This window comes from Mytilus galloprovincialis, chromosome 9, assembly GCF_965363235.1.
Source record: "Mytilus galloprovincialis chromosome 9, xbMytGall1.hap1.1, whole genome shotgun sequence".
NCBI classification, from domain to species: Eukaryota; Metazoa; Mollusca; class Bivalvia; order Mytilida; family Mytilidae; genus Mytilus; species Mytilus galloprovincialis.
The window spans coordinates 79,537,838-79,545,237 of NC_134846.1; the positions used below are offsets into that span (position 1 = coordinate 79,537,838).

The following is a 7,400-nucleotide window of genomic DNA, read 5'->3' on the forward strand; positions in this document are numbered from 1 at the left end:
TCCGCACAAAAAACATGTGACCTTACCCGAACACATTATTCTGACTCCGAGCCAACCAGTCACTCTTACTTAACCCTCTTGCTGCCGACCGTTTTTCAAGGTTGCATTTCATATGCCGCAAAATACGACAGCTCGACGTCTGTGACGTAACATGCCAAATAACGACGTTATTCAATATATGACGTCACGACAAAATTACCGTTACATTTGGAGCTTTTTCTATCTGGCTCAATATCTTTAATTGTTTTTACATAGGCGGTAATGGTAACGTTTTTTTCCTGTAGCTCAGTCCATATCGTAAACTTGGATATGTATGATAGCTCGTTTCGAAGCTGTGACATTTTCACATGTGTGGTTAAATTTTCGGGGTACGAAGTGAGATTACTTTTTCCGTAAATTAGCAAACCCCGAACATCCTTTTGTGATGCGGCTCCTTGTGGTAAAATATCCCCTTTTTAACACAATAAGTTCTTTGAAAATTTAATACTTTGAACACATTCAATAGCTCCATAGTTTTTACACATTTATTCTATGTTCCTCTACTTTCCTAATCACCACAAATAATTAAGTTCAGTCATTTGTTAAAAATAGAAACATGTCCAATATCATTACACAGAGATTTGTTCTTTACACGTGACTTTTGAGTTCCTCATTTTGAGGCGCATTAGGGATGTTGTCCGATATTGCAATCCATAGTTCTGATTTTTCCAAATATTTTTATGTGATCTTCATCGGTATGATATTCTGAATAAATCTGTGTATTTTTGTCCATTTCTGAAAAGAAATAAAGTTGTTTCAGCACTATAAGGCAATCACACTTTTATCGCTATATTTATTTATTTTGAATACAAAGTGTATGCATAATTAATTTCTTCCAGTATACCTTCACTAGTCAAAAGAAGGACAAAACATCTGAATGTAACCTTAAATTACAACACACAGACCCTGTTAAAGCATTCAATAAAATTTTCTGGTGCCTAAAAGTGCATTTTGACAGAGAAATTATGCAAAAATGAAGATTTCATAAAAAAGACACCAAAATACTTAATTATTCTAGCCAGTGGAAACCTTGTATTTTATACTGTAGAAACCACTATAAACTACTGTAAAAGTCATTTGAATCATATAATTAGAGTGCAATGAAGTGCAAATTTTTAAAACTTGTTCTTTCACATATTTCTATTTGAGAAAAAATGTTTTTTACATGTATTGCAGTGAAAATCTTTTATCAGTGAGATATCGGCATGAGGTTTTAAAGAAACATTGTGGCATCACACGTAATATGTCGTCATTAACTAACGACATATCAAAATAATGCTAATTATAGTTTGCAGTGTTACATGAAGAACAGTTGCCGCAAGGTTTAACTTGAAATACGGAGTCGAAAAGATTAGTAACCAAGCATTTTCATTTAAATCCAAGACCATAGCAACAGTTTTCATATCAGTATATTTTTAACATACCGACTGTAATTTGAATTGCATAAATACCATAAATAAACAATTGAGAGCTTGCCAAATAAAACAAAATGCTTACCAGTTATTCAGGACTTTTTAAAACCTCTAGTTTGCCATCTCAGGTTAAAAAGTAATGATATGTCTGGAACTGAAATAAGACAAAAAAAATACTCAGGCTGTGTTATTATTTGGTTTAGATACATAAGTATTATTGAGAGAGCAAAAATCAAATTCTTGAAAGTTTTATCGCAAAGAAAGAAAAATGCTTCTCCCTTGTGGCTTATCAACCTTCATTTAAATCTTTTATATTAGCAGCAACGAGTGCTAGCTAACTAGCTTAATAGTTGAAAAGGTGCAGCAATATTGTTTTCAAAAGTTTTGTTGATCCTCCCCCCTTTTTCACTGAGAAAAGACAACATCTTGTGATTTGCTAGTGTGCATTACAAATAATAATTCATGATTTCCTTAATACATGTACATGTTTGACTGTTTATTAACTGCATATGATATCTACTGACCATGGGTCAAATTATTGGATAAAAGCACATGTGATGATGTATTTCACTTTACTCGTATAAAGTGTGTTATCTCCCTTGATTATCAGTTATTCCTGTAAACTGGAGTGATAATCACATAACAAAGACTGTATTGTGTCATGTTTACTTACAGCTAAAAATATTATGTTAGTTCATGCCTTTTTCAATTCATAAACAAATTCCTTTCGGATCTCTCGGGGGTGTAAACAAAGTTAGAATTGTGCCTAAAAAAGTGTTCAGCCCCGTGCCAGTAATGCATTTTAAAAGCGAAAATTTCATTAAGTATTTGCTGGTATTTATCTATAATTGTTATTTAAAATCATCTGGGATATCTAGGTATAAATAAAAAAATACTAACTATCATTTTCACACTTTTTCCGGGTGTACAAGGTGAAATCATCCATAGATCACTCTGAAAACTTCTGATTAATCTTTTTGTAAATTGGCTCAATATCTTTAATTGTCTTTACATAGGCGGTAATGGTAACGTTTTTTCCTGTAGCTCAGTCCATATCGTAAACTTGAATATGTATGATAGCTCGTTTCGAAGCTGTGACATTATCACATATGTGGTTAAATTTTCGGGGTACGAAGTGAGATTACTTTTTCCGTAAATTAGCAAACCCCGAACATCCTTTTGTGATGCGGCTCCTTGTGGTAAAATATCCCCTTTTTAACACAATAAGTTCTTTGAAAATTTAATACTTTGAACACATTCAATAGCTCCATAGTTTTTACATTTATTCTATGTTCCTCTACTTTCCTAATCACCACAAATAATTAAGTTCAGTCATTTGTTAAAAATAGAAACATGTCCAATATCATTACACAAAGATTTTTTCTTTACACGTGACTTTTGAGTTCCTCATTTTGAGGCGCATTAGGGATGTTGTCCCATCTAAATGGGAATGGTAGATACAAATTTCTTGTTTTGGGTTACACTAATTCATATTTTGTCAAGAATCACACTGAATCTTCCAGAAAATATACTGAATGCTGGACTTTTTGATCGACAATATATTTGTTGAGTTTGGAGGATTTATATTTCAACAGACAGTCGGTATTCCAATGGGTACTAATTGTGCACCCCTACTGGCCGATTTGTTTTTGTACTCGTATGAAGCAGAATTCATTCAGAACCTTCTGAAAGACAAAAGAAAACGCACCTTGCGAAATTCTTTTAATGTTACTTTCCGATATATTGATGATGTTCTATCAATGAATAACCCATATTTGAGCCAATATTAACATCTCATATATCCCAGCGAAATTGAAATTAAGGATACTACTGATACTAGAAAGTCTACTTCATACCTTGATCTTTTCCTCAATATTGACACAGATGGACGACTTCACACAAAAATCTATGATAAACGGGACGATTTCAACTTCCCAATTATCAATTTCCCATATCTCAGCAGTAACATACCCTCTGCCCCTTCGTATGGTGTTTACATATCACAATTGATACGTTATTCTCGTGCATGTTCACACTATACGGATTTCATATACAGAAGTGTGCTCCTTTCACAGAAACTGTTTCAACAAAGTTATGAGGAGGACAGATTAAAATTGACACTCCGTAAATTTTATGGACACCATCACGAATTAGTTGGTCCATATGGTGTGTCTTTGGTCAAACTAGATAAGGACATTTTTACCACATGGTAGATTGTGGTTTGTCATTACGTCGTCTTATCTTTTAATTACCGAACGTGACTTATTCCCAATTGTGACTGTTTTGCTGAGTGTGTATTCGCATTACTATAAGACGTGTTACGGTACTTATCTATCCCAAATTCATGTATTTAGTTTGATGTTATATTTGTAATTTTCATCGGATTTTGTCAAATTGGTTAACGTCTTTTCTATTAAATTCACGTATTATGGTAAAGAAAATTAATCACCGCCTTCATATATTAGTTTTGATTTTGTTCAAAGTAATCTGTACAATTTTTATGTTTGAAGTTAGATTCAAAACAAACCGGACATATATATAATAAAGTTAATTGCTATTAATTAGTATTGCACTGTGCATTGTGTTTAAATGTAATATCAGTATTTAGTTCTATTATAATCTTAAATCAATCCTATTTCTATCTTATTTTTTAGATATAATTTTTCAAATATGACGTCATTCTAGTGCTGTTTCAGAAACTCAAATGTCTGCGTGACGTAATATTGTGCCTTTTCACCACTTCGTATGTGACGTCATTGTTATGACTTTTTGCGTTCAGGCCTGGACTGAGTCGGGTGTGTCTATTTTCTGTGTTGGTCTTCAATGTATTATGAATTCGGGTTTTGTTTTCTGTAATTAGTTAAGACGTCAGTTTTATCATGTAAATCTTTTATATTCATTTGATAAAATTTACTGTTTGCAATAGCATAAATTGTTCTATATAATAAGGATGTTCTTATCACAAGCAGAAAACCCTAGCCGTATTTGGCACAACCTTTTTCAACTTTTGATCCTCAGAGCTGTACAACTTTGTACCCCCTTTTTTTTTTGACTTTCGAAGAACTTTTATATATGTGCGTCACTGGTAAGTCTTGTTTGGACGAGGCGCGTTTTTGACGTAATGAATTTTAAACCCGATGCCTTTTGTTATCTATTATCCATATGTTTCTTTGCTTAATACGTTCTCCTATTTATTTGCATTGTAGTCCTGTATTATTATGTTGTCATTTTAATGTTATATTTAACAATGCCATCTAAGTGCGAGGTTTGGCATGCCTCAAAACCAGGTTCAACCCACCGTTTTTTTCTTTAAAAATGTCCTGTACCAAGTCAGGAAATTGGCCATTGTTATATCATAGTTCGTTTCTGTGTGTGTAATATTTTTACGTTGTGTTTCCGTTGTGTCGTTTGTTTTCTCCTATATTTGAGTGTGAATTCACATTACTATAAGACGTGTCACGGTATTTTTCTATCCCAAATTCATGTATTTGGTTTTGATGTTATATTGGTTATTCTCATCGGATTTTGTCTAATTCTTAGTCCGTTGCTGTGTGTGTTACATTTTAATGTTGTGTCGTTGTTCTCCTCTAATATTTAATGCGTTTCCCTCAGTTTTAGTTTGTTACCTCGATTTTGTTTTTTGTCCATAGATTTATGAGTTTTGAACAGCGGTATACTACTGTTGCCTTTATTTGGGACCCATTTGAGAAAAACAACACACTGTTTAATCTTCGGTCTTATATTTGAAAAAGATACAGCCTTGATGAGAAGCTTGCATAAATTTAACCATGGATATATGTGTCCCTCCGGCACTGCCAATGTAGACATATATGTCCCTCCGGCAGCAAGAGAGTTAAATCCGCTTGCTTAATACAGAAACAGCAAATAGCAATGTTTAATTCTTTTTTAGACCCGGTCATGAATGGATTCAATGACCTCTCGCACTCAACGCGGACAGCTACCACAAGACCAACGAAACATTATTTCTAGGTCTAATAGATGGTTGTATATGTCTGAAATACCAAATGATACTAATCACGGTCCATAATGAAATTGGAAGCTTTTCAAATATTTCATAATATTTGTTTTTGTTAATAAGTATATAAATCAAAAACGTGAAATTAAAAAAAAGCTGAATCATAGGCATCAACACAAGTATATGTCTCTAGCTGAATTAAGCTGAATTGAAGTTAACAGTCTTCACGAAATCATTTTCTTTCCATAGTAACCCTTTAAAGAGCCTCCTTCTTGTAACTATATTTTCAGCTTTTCAGTTCTTATAGTAGTTGCATGTTTCATAATGATACAATAATGCAAAATATGTATTATTTAAACGTTATAAAAGAAATATGTTGGTGAGGGATGTTCTTGCTGCGTTGAAGACCATTGGACCATTCAGCTGTTTTATTGTCTTGGTCCGGATGTGGTTTCTTTCAAACTCATTTCTATTTTCAATTTTATTGTACATGTATCGAACTGCTTACTTTAACAGTTAAAATGGTATGAAGACTGTGTTTTTATATACCATACATTAACCGAACATTTGTATAAAATTAAATTGAACGCGTTAAGATTCATATACTTTGGAGTAGATGCTTGAGGTTTTAGCTTCCATTTCTTTGACTATTGTGGAGTCCTTAGGATTTTTCTCTTTGACACTTTCTTTTTGGCTGAATTCATTGTCTGCAGTAGTTTGTTTTCAGGGAACGAAAGTTCTCCCTTTATGTCTTTAGCAAAAGATTCAGGTCAAGTTGTATTCAATTTCCCCAGACTGCAATTTTAGTAGACATCCTTCAACAAAAAACTCTGGCATTGGAGCAAAATGAAGACCTGCTGATAGGTAATACTTTATGAGGCAATCTACATTTTTCGCAAGTGTTTGAACAACACTTTTAGGTGGCATCCACAGTTGGGCATTTCTTTGGACTCCTTTACTCCTCAAAGTTGGCATTTTGTTTTACATCTGACGTACTTCTTCGTTCGTGAGTTTTGATGCGTCATACAGTTTTGGACAGTAAAGGTATTTGATGAACTCTGTATAATGATCTGCATCGAAATTTACAGAAACAACTTTCCCTTCCTCATTATTAACGGTAACCAAACATTCTCTGAATGTTGCCGCCTTCATAAAAAGGTCAACTGTTAAAGAATGAGATATCTAATAGAACTTTGGCAAAAAGCCATTCCCTCCTAATATAATGGCAATCTTCATTCCAATTAACTTTTGTAATGTGAAATTTTCTATCATTAGAATTATTTTAGTTATGTTGTAAATGTCATATATCTGATTTGGTTTTCTGAGGATGACGTAAACTTCATTTTTGAATGTCCCATTTTCTGTTTTCGACCAGAGATGCGATACTACAAATAAATGAACTACAACGGCATCGATATCTCCTGATGAAACAATACTAACACATGATTCTTTAGGTTTGAGACTGTTGCAATATTCTATTAGCCAGTCAACCTGTGACGTGACATCTCAGCTTCTCCTTTATTTTGACGGATGCTGTCCAATAACGCATGCCCTTGATATCCACCTACTTCTTTGAATACAGCCCGAATTGGTGTACAGAACCGAGTGCATGTGCATTTCTTTTTGTCACAATTACACAGTGTCATTTGCAGCTCACTATATAAAGTCCAAAGCGATAGCTATTTATAGTTTGCTTTAGGTCCAACTGCGATATGTTCTTTGCTAGATAAGTGCTTGTTATGCAAGTGTTATAGAAAAGGGCTCTACCACAAGTATAACATAAAATCAACATTATCAATGGCCCATGTTTATGATTTTATGGTCAGATGAACTCTTGAAACGGACATATATTCACCTAAATATTGCAGAAAGCTTCTTAGAAACTGACCCAATCAAGAAAACTTTCAGCAATGAACCATAAAAATTAATTCAGTCAGAAGAACACTGCCAGACAGCTTGCTATTGTATTGTTT

At 33.5% G+C, this 7,400-nt stretch overlaps 1 long non-coding RNA gene across 1 annotated transcript; it reads right to left on the bottom strand.

Annotated features, from left to right (window-relative positions):
* Positions 1-510: 510 nt before the first annotated feature.
* Positions 511-2,244, bottom strand: LOC143047063 (uncharacterized). The gene is made up of 3 exons (XR_012969387.1): positions 2,125-2,244; positions 1,537-1,605; positions 511-774 (listed from the first exon to the last, which is right to left on the bottom strand). It is a non-coding gene; the product is annotated as an uncharacterized LOC143047063 (long non-coding RNA).
* Positions 2,245-7,400: the final 5,156 nt, after the last annotated feature.